At 48.9% G+C, this 23718-nt stretch overlaps 2 long non-coding RNA genes across 5 annotated transcripts; one reads left to right on the forward strand and one right to left on the reverse strand.

Annotated features, from left to right (window-relative positions):
- Positions 1 to 12510: 12510 nt before the first annotated feature.
- LOC131896505 (uncharacterized) lies at positions 12511 to 17386 on the reverse strand. 3 transcript variants are annotated; one of them, XR_009375460.1, is made up of 5 exons: positions 17187 to 17386; positions 16837 to 16944; positions 14670 to 14796; positions 14248 to 14306; positions 12511 to 12899 (listed from the first exon to the last, which is right to left on the reverse strand). It is a non-coding gene; the product is annotated as an uncharacterized LOC131896505 (long non-coding RNA). The 3 variants fall into 3 exon arrangements; XR_009375459.1 differs by lacking the exon at positions 14670 to 14796 and having other exon boundaries at positions 12511 to 12675; positions 12776 to 12899; positions 17187 to 17374; XR_009375458.1 differs by lacking the exon at positions 14670 to 14796 and having other exon boundaries at positions 17187 to 17374.
- A 147-nt stretch (positions 17387 to 17533) lies between these two features.
- On the forward strand, positions 17534 to 22889 carry LOC131896710 (uncharacterized). Of its 2 annotated transcripts, XR_009375497.1 has the most exons (4): positions 17534 to 17950; positions 20363 to 20433; positions 21820 to 21901; positions 22786 to 22889. It is a non-coding gene; the product is annotated as an uncharacterized LOC131896710 (long non-coding RNA). The 2 variants fall into 2 exon arrangements; XR_009375496.1 differs by lacking the exon at positions 20363 to 20433.
- The last annotated feature ends 829 nt before the right edge of the window (positions 22890 to 23718 follow it).

Here is a 23718-nt window from a genome sequence, read left to right on the forward strand (position 1 = left end):
GGAGAGGCTGGCGCGGGCGGCTCCGCTTTATTTGCAGCATCTTTCATGCTGCTGACGATCGTAAAGGGCTTTAATATTGAAATATGGGCCATTTTCCCAGCTCCAGCCCTCGCCGCGCGCTCCCGCACCCCCACACCCAGCCACCCCGCGCTTGATGAAAGAGCCCCTGCAAATCCATTAAGAAGAGATAATTGAAAACTCCGGGGTAATATTTAAGGCCGCGCTCCTGGCGAGGCGGAGGGCTCCCTGCGTCCGCAGTGCCCGGCAGTGCCTGCCCTTGCCCTCGCCAGGCCTTGCATTCTTGATCCCAGCAGCTCTCTGTGGAAGGCGCCTGGGGACTCTCCACCACAGAGTGACAAGGATGGCCCAGGAGCAGGGGCGCCCAGCTGTGTCTCCAGCGAGGATCAGATCAGATGCACCTGCCTGGCCTTTCTTACAGCCCCAACCCCAGATTCCTCTCTTGGCCACAGCGGCCCTCAGCTCTGGATCGCTGGGAAATTACTGATTTCCCTTCAGACCAGTCAACACAAGCCAAAGTGAGGGTTTCGCGTGGGTGAGTGGGGGTCAGTATCTGCCAGAGAGATTCTTGCCACCTCTGTAGTAGACACTGGAACAGGCACTGAGGGGTGAAGCCCCAAGATTATAATATTGTTCCCCCACGTCTGCTTTTGTATATTTTTAACCTTTCACAACAGATTTGTAGAAAACAGCCCTGAATTTCTTCCTCTGTGCCTTCCTTTCCCACAATGCAGGCCACCTGTGGTCCTTTGCAACACTGTCCCTGAGCACATAGTGTTGTCTTTGTTTATAGACTGCCCTTCTACGCGGTTGTGGCATCTTGGGAACAGGAATCAAGTCTAATTTCCCTCTTTTGCCCCAGCCCCTGGCCCGTCGCCAGGCACAGAACATGCGCTCAGGAAACGTCATAACTTGGCTGCTGTCCATGTCCCCAGAGATCTCCGGGGCTTCAACACTGGGCTGTAGTACTTGGGGGAGGATGAGCCAGAGAGGAGGAAGAGCATCTGGGAGGCCAGTCCAGCTCTGACTGGCCTCAGGACATTCTGAGGATGGAAGAGGCATGAAGACCCTGTTCAAGACTGGAGTTTAGGAGTCCATGCGTTTGTCTCCATCTAGTCCTTTGTGGATATTTCTCCACTATTTGACTTGCCTTTCGGTTGGTCACACTCCACGGACTTGCTCTCCCCCTTCTCTCTCTCTCTCTCTCTCTCTCTCTCTCTCTCTCTCTCTCTCTCTGTATACATGCATATATAAATATGTATACCATATGTGTATTATTGTGTACAAAGGAAGAGAAAAGTAACTTTTTGAGACACAGCCCTGCAGAACACATGGGTGGGTCAAGCCTTCTCACCAGTGTCCAGCTGCCCTCAGCAGAGTCTTTTCTAATCACCTTGGTGCTCCTGGACTCCTAACACAGGGCCTAACACCTGACTAGAGGTGGCCCTCACAGGTTGCACCACGCAGGGTAAGAATGTTCTGGCTGAGATTAGTGGCAGTGAGTCACTCCCACATCTCCATCTCTAACCCAAGGGCTCCAGCTAGGACCGAGAAATGCCAGAGAAGCAAGAAGATGAAAAGACTTTGGATTCAGTCCCTCTTGGTAGATAAGGAGTAACTGAGGTCTAGAAAGGGTCTGGAACAATCCCTGGGCCACAAAGTCAGTGGCAAAGCCAGTGCTAGACTCCCAGCAGGTTTGTGTAAGTTCTAGAGTTAAAATCCCAACACTTATTGACTCAGTCTGCACAGTGGTACTTCAGGTGTCCATCACCAACATGCAGGAGTCTGGGATGGTGTCACAGAACCCATTAACAGGTTGGGAAAATGAACTTGTTCTGATTTCCCGGTTCTTTGCACATTGCTCCACTGTCACACATATCCCTTTGCCCTGACCAAATACATAGCAATGAGGTCTGTGTCCCTGACACTCGGGCCCTATCCATTAACCGTTTGCTTTCAGAGACCTTTCTCCTCCTCAGGTTCCTCCTCCCACCTAGGGTGGTAGTGCTCTTTGCCCCAAATGCAGGGTAGACTTAGTCCTATCCTGGGCCTAGCCTCCATGAAAGGAAGTCATATACAACCTGGCCTCCTGAATAGCCATAAATCCCCAAGTCTCAGCTCATAACCATTAGCAAGCAATTGGGCTCATCAGGACGCCTTTATGAGACTTGGGTCAGATAAATGGATCACCTGAGGTCAGAAACAAGAGCTCTCCTGCCTTCCCTGCTGCAGAAGTGTCCCCACACCCAAGGGTAGTTGAATCATTTCCACTTACAGCTGTAGGCAGAGGTGGGGTAAAGAAGGGTGTTCAGTAATCTATACCCATGGAAGAAAAGGATCACGGATATGGACACAGCCTCAGCCAGCCCACAGGATTACGGTTAGAGGACATACCTATATGCACACTTGCACACTCATGTGCAATCAGTCACTCAAGCGTGCACATACCCATACACACTGTGAGGTTTATTCTAGTAAACTTGATAGGATTTAAAATCACCAATAAAACAAACTCTTGGGCATGTCAGTGATGGGTTTTCTAGATTAGATTAGTCAAAATGGGAAGACACATGCTAAATGTGGGTGTCACCATTCCATAGCTTGGAGATCCTGGACTGACTGAATAAAAAGGAGACAGCCAGCTGAGTACCAGCGTTCATCGCTCTCTGCTTCCTGGCTACAGATGCAATGTGAGCAGCTGCCTCGACCATGACTTCCCTGCTATAATGGACTGTATCCTCAAACTGAGCCAAAATAAACCTTGTCTTCCTTAAGTTTCTTGTGTCAGATATTTTGTTACAGCGATGGGAAAAGTAACTAATTTACATACCTACACACAACATGGAGACATATCAAGTATCCAATGTCTCTGTCCCACCCTAAAGATGTGTGATCTAGGTCAATGCTCTTCACCCTGAGTGTGCAGGCAGTGACCTGGGGTCCATTTTAGAGACAAGATCATTCAGTAGCTCTAGAGTGGGGTCTGACATTGCATTTTTATTTAATTTATTTATTTATTTATTTATTTATTTATTTATTTATTTATTTATTTATTTTCAGACAGGGTTTCTCTGTGAAGCTTTGCGCCTTTCCTGGAACTCACTTTGGAGACCAGGCTGGCCTTGAACTCACAGAGATCCACCTGCCTCTGCCTCCCGAGTGCTGGGATTAAAGGCGTGCGCCACCACCGCCCGGCTTGACATTGCATTTTTAAAACAGCCTCCAGGCAAGGCTAGAGCTGCTGGGATTGTAAGCAATGACCACAGCATTGAAGGGTATGAATTTTCTGAACTTGGAAGAGATGTAGCATGAGCTTTGGGAAAGCAGTCCCTCTACTCTGCCAGCCAAGGAACTTGAGTGCGTTGCAGGTGGCTGAGCCATTTCAGGAATGCTGTACTCCAGCCTTCCTGTGGCTTCTTCTCCCGCTTAAAGTCTGAACCCGGCTGGGCATGGTGATGTACATCTGTAATCCCCTCACTGCAGCAACTGAAGTAGAAGGATTGTTAATTTGTAACCAGCCCAGGCTATCTGGCAAGACCCCATCTCTGAGCCAAAACAGCCCTCCGGGAGGCTTCTCTAGCACCCAGCTTAATGGTTCTTCACCACTCCACTCTTTGATTGCCTTAGACCTTTGCCTAATGGGCACACCACAGTTGTCTGAGTCTTGATTTTTCATGCTTATTCATTTTGAGGGATTGGGAAGCTCATGGGTCTGGGTAGCCAACTGGCCCCATTGTTGTTGGATCACTTGATGAGGTGGGGAAGGATTCTGGAGAGACAGAGGTCCTGGGGGGTGGCTGCAGGTGCAGTCGGAACTTGCCAACCCTGATATGCAAGGGCAGGTCCACCCCCTGACCCATGGAAGGACCTTCTGGGGTTCATTCTATACTCTGTTTGACAAATTCCTACTGAGGCTCTGTTATACCTTGGCATTGTACTGGGCACCAAGTTCATAGTCAGGAACACAATGACTTTCAGTCCTGGCCTGAAGGAGCTTTTAGTTACTCAGGAGACAGTGACACATGGATAATTTGGTGAGGGCTCTGATGGGTGGTGAAGCTTCCCTGAGAATGGTAGGCACCCATAGTCTTAGTGGGCAGAGTCCTTTCCTTTCAGCTCTCAGAATGCTCAATTTGCCTCCTGGACGACCCTGCATTTCTCTCCTCTAGCCCTTTAAGAGGAGTACCAATTCTCAAAGCAGAGGCGGTTCTGGGCACACGGCCCGAGCTTGCCAAGGTGTGTGTGTGTGTGTGTGGCTATAAATCAATGCTGGCATGCTTTTGGCAGAGGGCTGTCCTCTGAGCTGCCCAGATGGCAGGCTGGCCTGGGGCTCTAGGGGCAGCCAGGCACTCGGAAGGAGGAGGGAGACAAGCAAGGTGGAAACACAGCTGGGTCTTGGGTCTCCAACCACATATGTACACCTCTATCTATGAGTTTGGGTGCAGGCAACATGCCACAGTTCTTTCCTTCCAGTTATAGGCATCTTCAAGGCTGGGATGGTCTTTTGAGGTCATTACCCCTGCCCCTGCCAGCAATCCAGGCCTCACAGACATCCCCAAAGGTCATTAACGGGCACCTGGGGTCTGTCTGTTTGTGATTTAACCTAGACACTCCGCCTGTGGTTCAACTCTCTTCTCTCTTGCTGTAGCTAATGTTCTTCTCACTCTGTGAAGAAAAGCAGCCCCACATTTTTTTGGGGGGGTGTCTTTAGGCTGTGGTGATGCATACCCTCTGTCTTCACTGTCAGCCTCCCAGGAAAGCAAGGTACAAACATTTCTGAAGGTCAACTAGGGAGGGGGAGTGGGGCACTGTCCTTTGGGGGTTGTCTTCCCCAGCCACCCTCACAGGTGCTGTGATAGAGGGACCACCACCAGAGGGTAGTGACAATCTCAGCACCCCAGCCCAGAGAGGGCTCAGTGGCCTTGAGAGAACCAGAAAGGCATCTTGCTCTAGGCCCACCTGAGCATGGTGTGAAGGAAGTCTGTAGACACCCACAAAGAAGCCAGCATCTGGGTACCCTTACACCTGCTCCCAAAAGCCAGCCAAGCAGCCAGCATGCTTCAGGAGCCGTGAGAAGCTCCCAAGCCAGAGGACAAGAGAGTTCCCACCTGTCCTTGTCCTCAAGTGCTCTGTGAAACACCAGAGCTCATAGGTTCCCAGGGACCCAGCATCACACACTACTCTATATGGAGGAGGAATCAGCAGAAAGCCCAGCCTATCTGGCGTGGAGCACAGGGAAGGTGGGAGGGAGCATGGGGCTTCTGGGGCTCTTCATTCTGGAATCCTGTCTTGGCCTATTCCAGAGAGTATCTCCTGAAGTTTAAACTCCTGCCTTATCTCAGTTGGTTCTCTTGGCTAGCTCTTCATTCTCCTGGGATGGCTGATCTGACTGCCAGAGTCATTTGCTGGCTCTAATTTGTGCTTAAATGAAAGTTTCTACAGGCAGGGGCTTAATGTGCTATTTCAGTGTGGCTGTCTGCAGCTTGGAGAAACTGAGGGCTCATGGGAACCTTTGCACCTACCTTGCATCCAGGCTGACCACTTGGGCCTAGTCCCAACAGGCATGCCTCTCTTCTTGTGGTGCTGTCCAAAATGGCACACCCAAGGGCACCCACCCATTGGAGTTCCCCCATTTTCAGCACCTGGGATGACTTCCCTGATCTCAGAATCCTGGGAATATCCCAGGAAGTAAGAGACAGGAGCAACATGAGGCTACATTTAAAATACTGGGTTTAGCCGGGCGGCAGTGGCACACGCCTTTAGTCCCAGCACTTGGGAGGCAGAGCCAGGTGGATCTCTGTGAGTTCGAGGCCAGCCTGGTCTACAGAGCAAGATTCAGGCAGGCACCAAAACTATACAGAGAAACCCTGTCTCAACCAAACCAACCAAACAAACAAACCCAGTATTGTGTGTGTGTGTGTGTGTGTGTGTGTGTGTGTGTGTGTGTGTGTGTGTGTGTGTGATTAAAGGGGTGTGCCACCACCACTGCTCAACTAAAATAGTTTTAACATTTACTTGTTCTGTATGTGTATATGTGTGAGAGTGCAAGAGCCACAGTGTGCATGTAGTCAGAATGAGTTCCAGAGCTGCTCTCCCCCTTCAACCATGTGGGTTCCAGAAACAGAACTTGGGTCCTTAGTCAGGGACAGAGTTCAGGTCATTAGACGTGACAGCAAGTGCCTTTTTTTTTTCTTTTTTTTTTTTTTTTTTTTCCTACTGAGTCATTTTATCTTCCTGGGGCTGCATCTAATTTTTTTTTAAGCTAGATAGTCGTGATGCACACCTTTAATCCCAGCACTCAGGAGGCAGAGGCAGGCAGATCTCTATGAGTTTGAGGCCAGCCTGGTCTATAGAGCAAGTTCCAGGACAGCCAGGACTACACAGAGAAACCCTGTCTGGAAAAATGTGTTTTTAAAGGTTTATTTGATGTGCATGAGTGTTTTGTCTACATGTATGTGTGTATATATGTGCACCATATGCATGTCTGGTGCCACAGATGTCAAAATAGGGTGTTAGATCCCCTAAAATGGGGATGGTTATGAACTGGTGACGCTAGAGACTGAAACCCAACCCCTTGCAAGAACAAAACATGCTGAGCTATCTCTCCACTCCCACCGAAGCTGCATTTTAAAAAAAGATTTATTTCTTAATTTTTATTTATATATACATGTGTGTCTGTGTATGTGTATGTGCACATGTGTGCAGTTGCCCTCAAAGACCAGAAGAGGGTGCCAGACCTCTGAAGCTGGAGTTGCAGAGTCTGGTGTGGATGGACTCAAGTCCTCTGGAGGGTCAGCAAGTGCTCTTCACTGCTGAACCATCTCTCCAACTGCCAAAGGCTGCATTTTTAAAGCACTTCTTCCCAAGCACCCCGCTGTGGACCCTGGGCCTGCACCATAGGCCTGTGGAGTAGGTGTTGTCATCAGTGGGGAGCTCAAGGCACAGAGAAGTGGACGTTATGTGTAAGACCACGCAGATAGGCCGAGGTGGAGCTGAGATTCCAGCTGCAATGATCTGGTTCCAGATCTCTGGTGCTACACCAAGGGATGGCGCTTGAGCCAAGATTTGTCTGTCTCCTTTCCCGGTCCCTGACCACAGTGGGGGCTTGTCTTTACCCGAGCACCCGAGGCACTGACCCTCCTGCTGTGTGCTCCAGTGTCTTCCCACTACAAAATGAGGATAAAGGACTTGGAGGACCTTGCAGGAAATATCAGTGAGATATTCTTCAGAGCAGTCATCAGAGCATAGGTCCAAGGCAGCTACCGGGTTCCTCCTGTGGTCTAACCACAAGCCTTCCTGCTATATTTCTTCTTTTTGTTTTCAAGTAGCAGCAATGATTCTTTATTACTTAATGGAAATCATTAGGAGAAAGCTGGGCACGTTCATTCATCCAAATCCCTGCTCTTTCTTTCAGGAGTCTTGGAAAAGAGTAGTAAAACTGGGCTGGCCTAAACTGGCCTGTCTCCTCCCCATCTACGGCCAGGCAAGCCCCTCAGGTTCCAACATGAAATGAAGACATGTTAGTCCCCACACTGAAGAACTGAAGTAGATAAGAATTCTTAAATATTAGAGAAGGGGTGGGGATGTGACCAGCTGGTACAGCGCTTGCCTGGTAGGCTCAAAGCCTTTGGTGCTGCCCCCTGCACCACGTAAACCCAGGGACAGGAGCACCTGCACATTTGAACAATTAGGAGTTGGAAGCTGGATGATCAGGAGTTCAAGGTCAAGCCCTTTTGAACCTATAGTTACTTCAGATGTCCCCGAAGTTGCTCAGTGGCTGGCCAGGCAGCCAGCTTTCTCCACGCTGGGTCACACTGTGCTGCAGCAATACCCACTCAAGTGTGCAGTGACTCATCCACTCATCCTGACAGTCAGGGGACAGAAAGCCACTTCACTGCTCAGCAGCTTCTCTGTGCACTCTTTCTCCTGAGAAATCTTGATCCGCACTAGCAGCTGAGGTACTCCTGGCTGGAACCACTGCCAAGAGACCAGGAGAGCGACAGTGCCAAGGAGGCAGCTGAAGGATTGTCACCCTGGGAGCCACAGCGCGGCTTTATTTTTCCAATGGGCCATAAAGACTAGGGGAGGCAGGGGGAGGAGGCCTGCCAGACTATCTACAGTTCCCAAATGCTATGGCTGTGCCAGGAACACCTGGGGAAGCCATTCCTTACAGACTCAGGGCCAGACCCTGGGCGCTGATGGCCTGCTTGCTGACTCTGTGACCTTGGGAAGATACTGGAGATCTGTGCCTCAATTTCCCCCATTTTAAAACTGTGAGTAGTAATGGCAGCTGCTTCGTGCGGACATGGAACAGGACAAGTTACAAAACATTTGGCAAGCTGGGAATGGTGAGGCACACCTGTAATCCCAGCACTTGGGAGGTGGAGGCATGAGGATCAGGAATTCAAGGCGAACCTCAGTTATACTGTGAGCTTGGGGCTAGCCTGTGTTACATGAGACTCCCTCTCAAAAGGAGAAGTTGTCAGGGCTTGTGGTCCACAGTAAGCCCTACATAAATGTCACCATGTAAAATTAAGCAAGCTATATAGGCTGTAGCCTTACAAACTTCTTTGTATAATCTGCCCAGCCTTGGCTCTCTTTTATGTTTGTTATAAGGAATGAAATCATATAAACAAAAATAACACCATGTTCAAGCTTGCTGGGTGTCATCCAGATCACGTTGGAAACCTGACTGAGCAGGTGCCAAGGGATGCTAGGGTGGTTACTCGTCGACATTGGGTTATCTGTCCTGCTATGTCCTCCTCCTGGTTCCACATCAGCAGCTCTCTGGCTCACTGGAGTCTTCCACTGATAAAATCCAGCCATCTTCATAAAAATGGGCAGCTCATCAAGTGTTAGGGTAAAGCCCTAGAAAGACAAATTGATCCTTCCATCTCTCCTCTGAGGCAGGAGTAGCCACTATACAGTGAAGGAGGAGCAGCCCGCCTGCTCTGGGAGGGAGGGGAGAGGCTGAGAAGGCCAGAATGGGGCTGTGGTCAGTTATTTCTTAGCTTTAAAATGTTGAGATGGCTTAGCTGGTAAAGGTACTCACTGCCAAGTCTGATAGCCTAAATTTGATTTCTGAAACCCATACAGCAAGTGGAAGATGAGAAATTACTCCTGCAAGTTGTCCTCAGACCTCCAGACATGTGAGCATGTGTGCACACACAAGGACATATTCAAAAAATAAATGCATGTAAAGAGAAATTAAAATGGGCTGTATTATACTCGCTTGGGAGGTGAAAAGCAGGTTGGCAATACGGCTCAGTTGGTAGGATAGCATGCAAGAAACCCTGGGTTCTATTCCCAGTGCAACATAAATCATGTGTCTTGGTGCACACTTGTAATCCCAGCACTTGGTAAAGACAGGAGGATCTAAAACTCAAGGTTATTCTCAGTTACGTTGTCAGAATTCCAGGCCAGCCTGGGCTACATGAAACCCTGCCTTAAAAAAGAGACGAAAAGCAATCAGATACCTAAATACCTTGGTGTACAGCTGGTCTAATAATTAGCAGCTATTATATAGATAGCGTTTTGTCCTCTCAATACCCACCTTCATGAAGAGGTAATGCTGATTTCCAGACTAGGAAAGGGGTGATAACAGTTTATTTCCAGAGAGCATGCAGTAAATCCCTCATCCACTTATTCAACAAATGCAACCTGGTATTGTCTGGACCTTTGTAAGTATCTTGCTGTTCCCACTGGTATGTCAGGGTTGATGTAGGTAGGGCAGAGTCTGGTGCTGGCAGACAGAGTGGACTGAAGGAGATGAGATGGGGACATGGGGCAGGAGACCTGGACTCGGAAGCAGCCACACCTTCAAGTACTTGACTTTCCCTTGGCCTGGGAGCCTCTATAGACCTTCCTTTGCCCATAGCATGGTGGAGATAGAGGATTATTACATGGGACCATCCTCAGTGAAGTGTCCTCTGTTTATGCTGACTCTGAAGCTTCAGGATGGGGGGGGGGTCTGAGGACAGCAAGGGGCCAAAGATAGAGTCAACGGCCCCCGCAGCAGTTTAACCCACATGAGTCAGGCCGGACCTCATTCTAGATGGTTCAGACTGCCTAGAGACAAAAAGAGAGAATCATAATATCTGGACATGGGAACGACCCAAATGCCCACGGACTGATGAACACATACCCGGAATACCATGTGTCTAGTGTGGAAACAACTCAGTCGTGAGAAGGAAACAAGGATGGATGTGTGCTTTGACACAAAAACACGTATGAACCAAGGGAAAGGAGCTGGTCACAGAAGGCCACACACTACAGGAAGCCATTCCTATGGCAGTGCTGACTGAGTAGGAAAAGGCACTGAGGTGGAAAGGAGCTTGTTGACTGCCCAGGCTGTAAGGGACATAGGGGATAAGGAAGTGGTCACCAATGGGCAGGAGGCTGTCTCTCAGGGAGCGAGAATATTCTTAAATTGATTGTGCTGACCGTTGCACATGTCCATGAAAATATGAAAGCCATGACCTGTCCATTCCAAGTGGGGTTGTGCTCTGTGTGTTACACCTTAGGAAAGTTGTTTTGAAAAGGAACGTCAAGGGGAGAGGGGCCTCTGAGATGAAGCAGAAGGGCTGAGGTCAGAAACAAAGGCCAGGCAGTGCTATCTTGGCTGCCCCCAACTCCCAGACTGCATCTCCCACAGCTAATGCTGCGGTAGTCCCCAAACCATGCCTGGAGAAGATAAATTGACCCCTCAAGGTCTGGGGCTGGGTCCCTTCTCCCCTGACAGCTCCCTTTCTGTGTTTTTTCTGGCACAAGAAACACACTGTCTTCTTGTATAAATAGGGGGATTTATGACAATTTCCCTTTCTCCTTCCTGGTGGGCTAAGAGGTGGGGCCTAGGGGAAGAGGAGCCCTGGGTTCCAGATAGAAATGTACAGAGACTAGAGAGGGGCTGAGGGACCCCTTTGCCTGCTTTGGCTCTGGCCCCAGCCTGCCTTCCCTAGCGTTTGAGCATCTGGTGACAAGGTGGGTGGAGGAAAGGTGCACACCACCCCTTCTCAGGGCAGATAGCCAACAGGAGCTTGGGAGTCCAAATGTAGACAGACTGCCCAAGCTCTAGCCAAGGGAACACAGACACCACCCCACTTCAGTCTAGATGATCCAGGCTGTCTAAAAGAGAATCGTAGCTATCGGAGGCTTGGACAAGTTGCCACTTGTTTGTTTTTTTGTTTTTTGTTTTGTTGTTGTTGTTGTTTCCTCTTGTTGAGATAGGTGGTTGACTTGCTCAGCTGGGGCTGGCTTTCAAATCCTGCTGCCTCCACCTCTTCAGTGTTTGCCTTACAAGTCTGTGTCAGCATGCCTGGCCCCTTTTCTTTTCTTTTTTTTTTTTTTTCTTTTTTTTTTTTTTTTTTTTTTGGTTTTTTTTTGGTTTTTTTTTGGTTTTTCGAGACAGGGTTTCTCTGTGTAGCTTTGCGCCTTTCCTGGGACTCACTTGGTAGCCCAGGCTGGCCTTGAACTCACAGAGATCCACCTGGCTCTGCCTCCCGAGTGCTGGGATTAAAGGCGTGCGCCACCACCGCCCGGCCCCTTTTCTTTACTAAAGCCTTACACAGCACCCCAACATGTAAAGTGAATATCCCCTGAGATTCTCTAGGGAAATACTGGGATTCCTGAGCCCATGTGGTTAACTGTCAGGGGATGACCTAGTACAGGTTGCTCTCTAAGGTCTCCTCCAGTTCTGACCTGAGGAGTGGATTTGGCCCAAGGTGAGCCTGACATGATGGTGCACATCTATATGCCCAACACTTGAGAATTTGACTCAGGAGGATTATGAATTCAAGATTAGCCCCAGACTACGTATCAATATCCCTCAAAGATTACCAGGCATGAGGGTTCACAACTCTAATTTCAGCATTTGGGAGGCTACAGCAGAGAGAATTAATGTAAATGCAAGATCAGCCTGGGCTACACAGTGAGTTGCAGGCCAGTCCATGTTACACAGTGAAGACTCTGTCTCAAAACACCAAAAACAAAGCAAAACCAAAATTAAAAATGAAAGTCAGCTCTGCTACCTACAGTGTATTCATTGGCATATCACGGACTTTCTTTAAGCCTGATTTGTAAGTTGGAAAGTACAAAACTTTCTCAGAGGGTTGTCAGGACAACTGTACAAACTTCGACACATTAGCCTAGTCTATGGCTCAACCAATGTTATCATTATCATGGTCCCACTTGGGGTGTGATCCTTAACATGGGTTTAAGTCAGCAGATGTGCTGTGAGAAGGTGTATAGGAAGGCTGATCAAGAAAGGTTACAGGCCAGGCAGTGGTGGCGCACACCTTTAATCCCAGCACTTGAGAGGCAGAGGCAAGAGGATCTCTGTGAGTTCGAGGCCAGCCTGGGCTACCAAGTGAGTTCCAGGACAGGCTCCAAAGCTACACAGAGAAACCCTGTCTTGAAAATACAAAAAACAAAAAACAAAAAAAAGAAAGAAAGAAAGGACGGAGAAAGGTTACAATAAAAAGGCCTCAAGCAGCAGCCTGGGAAACAGTTTATTTGTCATGGAAATGACAGCAGAAGCAGCAGTCAGCTCTCCTCCATCTGTCACGTGGGGTCTTGGGTTCTTCTCAACACTGTTGCTTTGCTCTCCACTAGGGACCACTCACTGCCTCTTCAGCTTCCAGCCAGGCCGCATCTCAGTATCTATCCAGGACACGAGAAATGGGGCACAAAGAACTTACCGTGCCCTGGTGCCCTCGTGCTTGGGTGACCTTATTTGGGCTCTTGTTCCCACTGGCCACACCTGGCAAGGGTGCTGGGAAGTGGAGTGTTGGGATAGAAGGCTCTCTGCTGGCCTACAAGGAGAGAATGGGCTTCTGTGGCAACTGGCACTCTTCACTGAGGACTCAGATCCTCAGTGGTCATCCCTGGAGACAAGACATAAACAAAAACCATTGCATGGAAAATGGTGTAGCACAGTTGGGCCCCTGAGATTCACCCATGCTCAGCAGTCCCATGAGAGTGACTTAGCAGCTCCCCCCATGCAGAATTCTTTCATCCTTCTTCATGTAGATATGAGAATAGTTCTTGTCTCTACAGCCTGATCACCACTCCTTCTTGTGGTCTTATTCGCTACTAACCCCTTTTCCCCAGTGTAACTATAAAAGTAAGGCCATTGGACAGCCCGAATCTGGAACGGAAGGAGTGACAGACATGGCAAAGAGGGAGGAACAGGGGCGGGGAGCCAGGTTCTCATCTGGCAGCCAAAGCATGAGTTCTCTGCCACTCAGATCCTGTGACGTAAAGTGGACTCTCAGAAACAGGAGTCTTCAGAAGCCCTAAAACCCACTTGTCAAGATTATTGTGAGCAGCCAGGTGGTGGTGGTGCATGCCTTTACTCTCAGGAGGCAGAGGCAGGCAGATCTGTGAAGCCAGCCTGGTCTACAGAGCAAGTTCCAGGACAGCCAGGGTTAGACAGGAAAAAAAAAAAAAAGAAAAAAATTTTTTAAAGATTATTGTGAGCAATGAATGAGGTCTCTTATGTACCTGGCACACAGTATGCCCTCAATGAGTGATAATTACTTTTACTTGGTGCCATCAAGCCAAATCAGGTTCATATCCCAGCTCTTAGCCAGCCTTGGTGTGATTCTTTCTTCCTCCCTTTCCTCATCAATGTACAACTTCTTCCCTGTATTTTCTATCATCTGTCCCTTCCCATTCATTGGAATTCTGACCTATAGTTATCTCCTCTGGGAAATCTTCTCAGACAGAATATCAGAATATTATCACACACACACACACACACACACACACACACACACACACACACACGTGCACGCCAGCTGCTCTAGTATCCTGGCCCCATTCTGCCCCTGACTTCACATGTGTCTTGCCTTTCCCTTCAGATGATTTTTTTCATCTCCTCCTTCAGAAGTGTACAGCATGGGAAGGCATTAAGATGTGTTTCTATAGGCCAGACATGGCTCCTACCTACCCATAAGCCCAGCTCTTGAGAGGCAGAGTCAGGAGTCAGGAGAACCAGAAGTTCAAGGTCATCCTTAGCTACATAGCAAGTTTCAGGCCAGTATGGGCTTCATGAGACCCCATCTCAAAATAAAACCCCAAAGAAGTCCCATGGCTCTACTATAGTTTAACCATGTAGCCATTTTGTGTGTGTGTGTGTGTGTGTGTGTGTGTGTGTGTGTGTGTGTGTATTCTATAATACAAAAAAAAAAAAGGATCAGAGCTCAACTTCCAACATGGATACTTTCTTACTTTGACTTTGTCAGGTCCCTTTCTCCTTGGATCTTGTTTGGCCTCCTGCTGAATGAGGTCTAGAACATACAGAGTATTTAGTAAGTGTTGGACTCTCTACCATATGCATCTCCCCAGCCCACTCCCTGGAGACTACTTTGTCACTATAGGGAGATATGGGGTCAAGAAAGCAAATTCTCCATCAATAGCATCCCAAGGGAAAGAAAAGAAGATGGACACTGGGTGGGGGGGCATCATCAACCCACAAGCCAGAAGAGAGATGGGAAGAACTGAACCCCCACAGCCTCCAGGGTTACTGGCTGTCTCCCCACATCTCCAAGTGCTAAGGATGGTGTGTGGGTGACGTGCTCACAGTCCTGGCAAACCCCAGACCTCTCAGCTGTAAGGAGCCTTCTCAACCTGCCCATTCGCAACTTGCTCACCCAAAAGGCAACGTTGTCCATAGCAGCTAACTTTCATTCAGCATGAGACTTGAATTGTTCTGGACGCTTTGCACTGAAATTCCCTTCTTTCTTCCTTGCCTGAGCCCAGGTGCTATTAACTCTACTACTGATGGGAAAACAGAACCATGGAGAGCTTAGATAATGGCCTGAATAGCATACAACTAATTCAAGGCAGGACTGAGTATCCAATCCAGCAGCTCTTAATTACTGTATCAGAAAGAGAGCCAATATGTAGTAGTGGTGTCTATGTACCAAGCATGATGCAGAACACATCACGTGTGTTTCTTAAAATCCCAGACAACCTTAAGACAGGCCCTTCATTGTATAATCTTGCTTTACAGACCAAGAAACTGAAGTGATAGAAAAATCTAAAGCCACAGGCTAGCAGCTGCAGGACCCCAGCTGCATCCCTAAACCCTGGGAGTGGGTTTTCAGCTGCATGGGCCTTCCTTTATAAACCTATCCCACCCATGGCTCACATCCCTTGTGTTTCCAAATTTCTATTGATCTCACTGCCACCTTCCCATTTTCCTAGCCCCCTTTCCTCCACCACATTATCTCCTAAACCTTTCTGTGTCTCTCTTTTAACCCCCACCCACCAGCACTCTCCCACAGCTTCTGCTTTACAGGATGATAAAGAAGGAGACACTCAGATCCCCCCCCCCACTGTGCCTGGTCTCACACCCCCAGGGAAGGCCCAGCAGTGGCCAAGCCAGACAGCCAGACATAAAATCCTGCCTGCTCCCCCGCCCTGCTTCCCATCACTCATCTGGGAATCCTGGGTGAGGAAGGGAGCTAAAGTGCACAGCGTTCATTTAATATTAACAAATTGAAATGAATTCTTTTAATGCCAATTAGCTTGGAGCGGCCCCTTATTAATAGTAATTTAGATTCATACTTGGAGAAGCGGGTGGGGGCTGGGCCACATGTGCCCAGAATGTCAATGTGACAATGGGGCTGGGGCCAGAGGGGTGGAGCAGCTCTTCCTCTGCTCAGAGAGAGGAACAAGGAACAGATACAGTCACTCCAAGGCCATCCTCCCAGAGTGTGAGTTACTCTTGCAATTTTATTTTTGTACCTTCAATAATTCTGAATAGACTGGAACTCTAGATCACACATTCCAGTGTTTACCTTCTTAGAAACACTTTTAAAAAGGAAGAATTAGCCAGGAGTTGTGGTGCAAGCCTTTAATCCCAGCACCTGGAAGGTAGAGGCAGGTGGATCTCTGTGAATTCTAGGCCAGCCTGATCTACATAGTGAGTTCCAGGCTAGACAGGCTACATAGTGAGATCCTGTCTCAAAAACATACAAATAAACAAAAGGAGTATCCCCACCACTGCAGAGACTGGCTTGAGCAAAAGTAAAGTGAAAATAAAGATCATGTTTCTCTTCTGGAAATTCTCCCCTAGGAGATAAAAGGTGCCCAACAGCCTGAAATGAAATTTGCTTATATTTTTCTAAAACTTAAGGGAAAAGGCAAGAATTAAAAATTCAACCAAAGAATTACCCAAAATAGACAAGTGGAAAGAACTTCAATCTAAAATGAAAAGTTGGAGGTCATTCTGACCTTCCTGTCTCCATTAACTTGGGAAGCAGAAGGAGGTGTCCCCAGTGGGGCATTGCAGAAACAGGACAGTTGCCTCTTCCTCCCAGGCACCCCTCTTAGGGCTGGGGAGGGGCGATTTAAAAGCTGATAATTATGGAAGGTGTGGCTTTTGAGATGGAGGCTGGAGTGGAAAGGGGGCTGGGAGAAAAGGGGAAATGTGCAGGATGGTGAAGCTTAGAAAATAAAAACAAAAATGGCTTAGTATACAAAGGAGACAATATGAGGTCAGGTTTCTTAAACTGAAGTGAATACATAAAAATCAAGGCAAAAATAAAAGTGAAGAAAATATGTGAAATATTCCACATTGTTCTTCCCACAGGGGTGTTGGAACTGACCAAAGGAGAGCTTGTTCACAATAGGGTTTCCCAAACAATAAAGTCATTTCCAAAACAAAAAGAGGGACCAATACAAAACTAAATGCTAGTCCACCTAGAGGGGGGGGGGGGAAGCCTGGAGATTCTGAGCAACATAAAAACTAGTAGGGGAAGAGAAAAACGAATAAATTTAAAATATGGGAAGCAATTATTTGTAAATGCTGACCTGGAGGATGGTTGGAGAAGGGAGGTGAACTTGATATCGCTGAAGAATTAGTGTACAAAAATGTAACTCATCCCCAGGGAAAAGTAAACTCTCCCGGAGTGGAGTTCCCTAGAGAACAGAGGAAAGACTTCTGAAAGAATATAGCATCAACATCGTCCCCCGCACGGAAAATACACAGGTCTTAATATCCTGCCCACCACAAGATTACAATAAAGAAAACAAGAGGATTGTTTTTCTTTCAACTATAAGAAAAACAAAATTGGATTTCAATTGTCTGACGGGGCAAGAAGGGAGGCTAGTCTGCAGGTGCCTGAAGAGGTGGATTGAGGGGTAGATAGAGACCAGCTTACCTGGCTGCGCTGTAGGTCAGGAGTGGTCCAAGAACCCTGCTCGAGATTGCTTGGTAGGAAAAAGGAGGGCCAGGGGGGTCCGAATGCCCCTAGACAAACAGGCTGGGCTGAAAAACTGGGGGTGCTCTTTCCCCCTCCACCAGCCTCCCTCCCACCGGTACCTAGGCCTAGAGAGCTACTGAAAGTTACAAATTGCTTCCATTATTAGCTCATCCCGGGCGGCCTGGTCATTGGCTAGCCCAAGAGCACGTGGTGTCTTGTACCAATAGATCGAATTTCTAGTTGCAATTCTCGGTCTGTCCCTCGGCTCTGGGGGGGGGGGGGTAGTAGCACAGGGGCGGGGTGGGGCCAAGGGGACCCTCGTCTTCCCTCTCCGACAAGTGGGGGTCCTGAGCGCTGCCCCAGAAGGGGTCGAGAGAACGTTGTGGGCTGGAACACACACACCCGCCGGGTCAGAAACTGGACGACACGACGGACGTCGCCAGCATCCAAGGCTCTGTCTCTCCTCTCAGCAGCCCCATGTTAGCACCCTGTGGGCCCAGGGCCATCCCCGGGCTAACGCCAGGGCTCTCTCGGATGCTCTGCGAATCGCTGCTGCGTCCTTACTTTGGGGTCCCGCTTCCGCCGGCCGCTTATTAGCGCTCAGGCCCTCTTGGGCATCTCAAACCCGCCCCGGGGTCAAATGTACGCCTCTCCTGGAAATCCTCTACGAAAGGGACAAACTTTTGAGTGGACGAAAATCTAAAGGAGCCTGTCGGGAGCAGGTGAGCGGGGACGGGAGCGCGAAGCGTCAGTCTGGAAATCTGCGGCTCCGGTTCTCTCCTCTTTCTCCATCACGCTTTCTTCGCTGGCTGGCGAACTCTGACCTGCCCGCCTTTAGCCCTCCAAGGGATCTGGGCTGGGGGTGGGCAGCCATCAGTCTTGGGCTTAGGGCATCTTTTCCCTCCTGAGTTTGGGCGCTAGGGTGGCAGGTGGCGGGGATGGGATGGGGTGGAGTAGGGTGGGAGGGGGTAGGCTTCTGCACCTGGGGAAGAAAGGAGAGGGGCAGAGAGACCCAGTGTTCCCAGGGCATTCTTTCCCCCAAATGCAACTTGCAGGAACTTCGAAAAAGTTTTTTCCAAGGGCTTGGGGGAGGAAGCAGAGTTGGGGTTTGAGATTGCAGTTGAGGCGAGTCCTCCTCTCCTCCAGAAAGTAGGAGGTGTCGCTGGCTCCAGGATCTGGACTAAGTACAACCAAAGAACCAAGTAGTCCCAAACCTGCTCACCCCAATAAGCCCTTAGGGACTCTTGGAGATCGCCAAGAACAGGTCCACAGGAAGGGAGAGGAGACAGAAGTGTTGGAAAGTAGCAGTTTCCGGCTGTGCTGGGATGCTGGCGGGGTAAGGCCCTGCCTTCCTAGGATCTTCCGCTGATTTTAATTTAGGAGAAGCGCAAGACGGAATACTCCCAGTACCTTTACTACTGTTTCTAATCTAGTTTGACTCAGAGACCCATCTCTCTAAAATGGTCTCAAGGGTGCGTGCAGCTCTTCCCACCCCCACAACCCTCCCACCTTCTCCAGCGCCCCAGGGAGGCCAAAGAAAGAGCCCCCCCCCCCGCTGTTCTGGGGGCTGATTGCCCTCCTCGAGAGATGTCAAAGAGAATTAAAAGCAGACGTTGTACACAGAGAAACCCTGTCTCGAAAAACCAAAAAAAAAAAAAAAAAAAAAAAAAAAAAAGCAGACGTTGGGTTCAGGGAGCGATGTTGGAGCCAGACTAGGGGAGAGGGCGGGGCGCAGGAGTGGACTGCTGCAGGTTTAGTGAGTAGTGGGACATGCAGGCCCCAGCAGGTGCAGTGGATGGCCGCCTGACTGGTGCCCAAGAGATACCTGATAGAGAGGCTCTCCACTTGAGGTCAGGCCCCTCTGGGAACCCGAAGCTGGAAGAACCAGGCTGAAGGCAAATGTAAAAAATAAAAATTGCATTTGGACCGGTTTTTTGAAAGGGCGGTGGGTCCCACTTGGAGCGTGTGGTGTTTCAGGCCACTAGGCCCCGTTTAGCCTGGAGCATATGTGGGGGAGGGGGAGCTTTGTTTTCAATGCTCTAGAGAATTTCTGCCAAGCACCAGCAGCTGCCCAGAGTCCGGGAACTGGGTTCTCCCAGATGACTCAGTCAGAACAGCCGCACTGCCTAGAATAAGTTTGTTACGGGTCGCCAAATCTGGACCTTTGATAGGAACCCTAAAGAGGCAGGCGCAGACCGGTGGCACTCAAATAGAAGCGCGCTGTGTCACTCATGCCTGTAAGCCTAGCACTCTGGGAAAAAAACCAAAACCAAAACCAAAGCTTTTCAGAGAGAAGCACAGGGTCATAGGCTTCTCCCTCCCCCTTCAATTAATCTGCTCCCTTTTGCTTCTGCCTCCTCAACATCCATTCCATCTGTGGGCTTGTCTCTCCTTTTCTTTTTACATTCCCCTCATCCTCTTTCTTCTTAGAATTGATGGAGTGACAACTGTTTGGGACAGCTTTCCTAAGCCTGTAGTGGGGACTGGTGGACCCCACCCACCCTGACATGTTAAGTAAAGGGACACCTAGAAATAGGGTCCCAAACTGTGGGAAGCTGAGAAACAACAGTGCAAAGATGCTGGGTGGATGCCGGCCGGACCTTCCTCTGGGGAAGGGCCCGTTTATGCCATCTGCGCACTGCAGAGAAGACTTAGAAACAAAGGAAGGTAGCAGGAAGTGCCAGGAAAATGCAGAACAACAAGGAGAAGAGACCAGGCGGGCGGGCAGGCAGGAAAGATGTGCCTGCAGGCCTGTAAAAGCCCAAATGCCCAGTCAGACCAAGGGACTCCAGGAAGCCAGGAAGGAGGGAAGTATAAAAACACTGATAGAGGGCAGAATGGAGAAGCTCTGGTTCATTTGGGTTTGGGTTTGATTTGTTTTAAAATAAAGGGTAAAACAGGAGAGAGGGTGAGAGGAGAAAGAATTCATCCCCAGTGTACCTCACCCAGCCCAGGTGATGACCCTGCACAAGTGAGGGGCAGGCCAAAGCCAGCCTGAGGACCACTGGCACTCTGTGTTGACCCTGCTGCCAAAGCAGGTCTGGAAACCAGGCCACTCTTCTCTGGGCTCTGGATGCTTAATCTCTGTGACCCCATAGTTTGATCATCTGTCAAATGAGCTCTTTACATTACAGGATTACTCAGCAATTTTGGCTTCCTAAATAGGTACAGGAGAAAAGGGAGAAGATGAGGCCTGTTCCACCAGGTGGGAGAGAGGATCTTTGTTTTCTTCATTAGTAAGAAGAAAAACCTTGATTTTGTTGATGTTTCTCTGAGACAAGGTCTCACTCTAAAGCCTAAGCTGGCCTACAGCCTATGTAGATCAGGTCTTGAACTCACGGCAGTCCTCCTGCCTCAGCCTTTTGAGTGCTGAGATTACAGGCATAAGCCACCACACAATGCTTGAAGAAAAAAAATTCTATCATTAGCAAAAGGATATCCTTTGCTACCCCCTCTCCATCAGTTACACCCAAAAAACTACAAGGTTTAGGGGTTCCCTCATGCTAGGACAGGTGAGATTCATTTGAGAAGAGTTTGGTATGAGGTTTGTAAACCCTTTAAGAATCAAAGAAGGAATTCTGTGTGAGGAAGAGAATAGGGACAGTCTCTGTGACAAGCAAGTCTCAAGTGCATAGGGTAATTTACAGAACCCATACAAGAGGTGACCTATCAAAATGACATTAGACTCTGCCTGCAGAGGGATCTGCTTGGTATATTAGAGTATACCTTGCCTGTTGGGCCTGTACTACATCTCCTATACCCTGTCCACAGGGTACTGGTGGAAACTTCCCAGTTAGATTCAAGTTTTTGTTTTGTTTTGGTACTGAGCACCAAATCCAGTACCTCATGTATGCTGGCAAGTGCTGTCCCACTGAGCCATTTGCCCATGCCATGACTCAGGTTTTTTTATGTGTGTATAATATGTGTATGTGTATATGATTCAGGTTCATTTGTGTATTTGTGTGTGTGTGTGTGAGTAGAACACTTACCTAGTATTTGTGAGGTCCTGTGGGTTTGACCTTTAGCAATAAATAAATAATTCCCCTTTGTTTCCCCAAAATGGGATGGGATAGGTAATTGGGTCAGACCTTCAAAGAGCAATGTAACCCTTGAGCATGGGCTGAGAACCCCCAATCCAACAGCTAGAGAGGCATGTAGGCACTATTCAGTACAACCTTCACAGCACCCTCTTCAAGGAGACCTCTGTCCAACACTTCCTAGCACAGTCCCCCTTTTCTTTGCTCTCATCCTCCCCCTCCCCCTCCTCTCCTCTCTCTCTCCCCCCTCTCTCCCTCCCTCCCTGTCTTCTCTCTCTCTCTCTCCTCTCTTGTTTCTTTCTGGTGCTCTTCCCCCTTTTGTCTAGGCCGAACCAGGACTCTTGCTCTTTGTATCCCAACAGCCTTTGCTCTGAGACCCTGAGGCTGGCTGACACACACTCTGCCTCTGGAGTTCCTAATGAGGATGCAAATACAGGGACTCGGAGAAGAGGCCCTCGATGAGAAGCTGAGCTTTACTAACCTGGGGCAGGGTACCAGTTTGCTTTCTGTATCAGTTGTGACTTTGGCCTTCACATCCCTTTGACTCACTGTAGACAGTTCTTCATTTCCACCTCATCCCTGTTCCTGGAACACAGATGCTGGTATCCCCAAAGCTGCTGCTCTCAGGGGGTGAAGGTCAGTGGCATATTATAACCTCAAAATCTCTAAAACACAAAGCATGTTTGCCTATTCTTGGTGCATTTAGGGGTCTTATTTCCCTTAGGTAAAGAGGCTGTCAGATTCTGGCTCCCGAAAACCAGAACATGGATTGCCCTCATTAGCCAGCACCCGAACCCCTACCAGAATCCACATCTGCTGAGTAAAGAAAGGTGGCCCAATCCAAGTGATTGTGGAAAGGATGTGGACTATCTATCCATACCCATTTCTTTACTCCCTCCTGGCCCTACAAAAAAGGAGAGAAGCCAATGAATTTCAAAGGAGCTGGGATCTCAGCAGACAGAGCCAAAGCTCGGTGGCAAAAATCAGTTCCTCCTTTGCACTCCTTGCTGTTCTCAGTTTTGTTCAGTTTGTCTTTGCCCTCCCCGGGTTTGGAGAAGGCAAGTGAATGTTTAACACCACACCCCACTCTTCTTTCCCTGTGCTCCTGTCAACCTCAAAGCTGCTGGGAGGAAGGACCTGCAGCTTCCAGCCCTGCCAATAATCAAACAAAATTCAAATTCTTTTATAAGAAGGGCAGCTGCCTGCTTCTCCATCCTGCTTGCACACATTGATCTGTTGTGAGGGCACCTGGGGGTCAGAAGAGAGATCAGACTGTTTTAATTGGTCTAGAATTAGTATTTCCTATCACACCAAAGGCTAGGATTTCCACACCCAGGAACAAGAGGTCTTTGCCCAGATCCATACCTGTCCTCAGGGCCCTCAAGCCAGCAATGGTGTCTACATTTGTTGTGGTGGAGAACTAGAAGGGAAAATGAGCAATTTGATCCATTTTGCATCTAGTAGCTGTAGCTGTTCACTCTTCTTAATATTTTTTTTTTCCGTATTCATCACGGGCAAAGCATCACCTCTACCTCAGTATGCCACAAGTATCGGAAAAATTTTGCCACCCCAAGACTTCAGTGTGTTGTGGATAGATATACAAATAAACAGATGGAAAAAGGAAATTGGCTCAGTTCAGCTTATTTTTATCGCAGCCTTGCATGAGTCAGGTCTCAGGGCCTCGGTCTTCTCAGCTCTCTCTTTGTTGCCCCAGTCAGATGAAAAGTTGGATGGCACTCAGCCCTTTCCACACTGGGAAAACGCACCAGGCTTGGTGCTTTCATCCCCTGAAATGGAGGGTATGGGGTGGACGGAAGAGGGGTCCTGGGTGCCTCCCACCTTTGAGTGTGAACTTTTCTGTCACAGTGTGGGTGCTGGAGAGTGGGGGGTCATGTGGTTTCTCCAGGCTGCTGAACATGTCTGTAAGTTTATCTTGGTGTAATCACATCCCTGAAGGCGACAGCAGGGGTGTGCGTGTGCAAGTGGGTTGCAGGGGTGGACAGATGTGCCCAGTCTGGTCTTAGGTTCTGCAGACCCAGAGGCCTGCACAGGTACCGCTGCCCATATTGGAGGGATATGGGTGCGTGGGGGCCTGAACGTGTCTCTGGATATGGGACTCTCTACATGCTAGTGTGTGTGCACCTCTGAATTATTACAAAATTACACTGACCCTTACAGAAAATCCATACCAGCCTCAGCCCTTCTTCCCCGACCTCTCAACCTCAGGGGTGCCTGAGGAGAGAGCTGACCGGGTCGCAGCCACCCCTAGTCAATGAGTCTTTCTCCATTAGCATAAAACATGAATGTGCTGGCAGCTTGACAAATTATAACTAGCAGCCAGAGTTTTGCCAACTGGCTGGCTTGGGCGCTGTCTATTTATCATTGAAAATGGTAAATCATAAGAATCCAGATGACTTAATTATTCAAATCCACCCAGGACCCAGAGAAGCTGC

Source organism: Peromyscus eremicus, chromosome 20 (genome assembly GCF_949786415.1).
Source record: "Peromyscus eremicus chromosome 20, PerEre_H2_v1, whole genome shotgun sequence".
Lineage (NCBI taxonomy): Eukaryota > Metazoa > Chordata > Mammalia > Rodentia > Cricetidae > Peromyscus > Peromyscus eremicus.